Consider the following 1,511-nt stretch of genomic DNA (forward strand, 5'->3'; position numbering starts at 1 on the left):
CTCAGTAGTTTCTTGTCTTTGTTTTTGTTAGTCTTGCTGAGTGTGCACAGTGAATATGCTATAGTCTGTGGGTCAAAAAGCAGTAAATACTGTATAAAGTTGGCAGATGGTCATTTCTCCAGCTATAAGAGCAAGGAAAACCAAAATTTCTGATAAAACAGAGGATTTGAGTCAGAATCACTCTCTAAAGTGTAAAATTGATGGTCCACAATCTCGAATAGCTAAAACTCCTGGAGAATGGAAGGGAGAGACGTGAAACAGGGAAATAAATTACAGTCGGTGCTAGTTAATTAGGAAAAGGGAAAAATAAACCAAGCTCAGGTAGGTAAAGTTTATCAAAGTAGTCAATATGATAGAGCTTTCCCCACTGTGTTACGCTAACAAGTATATTAAATTAAGGTCAAATTTAACCTGAATATATTTCTACTTATTAAGATCTGAGGTAGGAATGGTCATACTTGGTAATGAAAGGCAGAAAATAAAATGGGCAATAAAAAGGAAAAAAAAGTGCTGTCTACTGTTCAAGGATTCAACCCGAGATAAAACCTGTACACGAGTATGTGTGTAGCTCAAATAAAATAAGAACAGAAGGACTATTTCACGTCATGACTGCTGGTTGGCTTCCTCTTCACATGCCTTCCCTGTGCCACTCTGTACATGGGATGAACCAGAACCAAGGCCATACAAATGACCACAGTATTTGGCATCATCAATATGATCTTCAAAGAACATTTCTCTCATTTTGAAAAAGGCCATTCCTGTGAGCACAGACCCTGCCGGATGTTGTCCTATCTGTTCCAGCTCTAACTGTTCACCAACTTCTTGTAATCCACCTTTAAGATTTTTGCAGCTGTTCAGGAGGTACTTCGCATCCTAAATGACAGGGAAAAATAATCGAAGGATCTCAAAGAAGTCAAGATCATCTTTGGGCAAGTTAGAGTTGGTCAGGATTTTGATTAAAAAGCCAAAGTCATAACCACTATGAAATGACAACCATTTGACTCCTTCTCAGAGGACCACTCCTGAAGTCATAAGTTCTGCAAAGTACTGGATCTCAATTCCTTCCTCCTCGTGTTTCTTAAACTGGATACCAGATGTTGTTAGTAGTTCTATGGAGTCCTGAGCATACATGTCCTCCATCAAATTAAATGTAAAATTGCCAAGTTGAACTTCCTGGAGGGGATTCTTACTCATTCACAAATGTCAGCCCCAGCAGAATTATGTTTAACAAGTCTACATTACATTGCAATAGTGGGTACTGATAGTCAGCATTGCTCCTGATTTCTCCAATGGGTCTTGCAACCACACCTGGAAACTCGGTGTCCATAGCAATGTAATTATATTTTCAAATAACTTGATGAATTTTCTTCATCTCTTCATCCAGGTTGCCAGCCCAAACTTCAGATTCTTTGGCTATGATTTACAGTTGCTGCTGGTGTAGTGAGGGCACAAGGGAGCCTAGATGCCAAGCATCAAAATGTTACACTTGAAGATTTCTTTCTTTTTTTTTT

The 1,511-nt window shown here is 38.8% G+C and overlaps 1 pseudogene; it reads right to left on the bottom strand.

The window, feature by feature from the left end:
• Window positions 1–603: 603 nt before the first annotated feature.
• On the bottom strand, window positions 604–1,387 carry LOC100950034 (annotated as a pseudogene).
• Window positions 1,388–1,511: the final 124 nt, after the last annotated feature.

This window comes from Otolemur garnettii, unplaced genomic scaffold (genome assembly GCF_000181295.1).
Source record: "Otolemur garnettii isolate 467f Iridium unplaced genomic scaffold, OtoGar3 scaffold00003, whole genome shotgun sequence".
In the NCBI taxonomy this organism is placed as follows: Eukaryota; Metazoa; Chordata; class Mammalia; order Primates; family Galagidae; genus Otolemur; species Otolemur garnettii.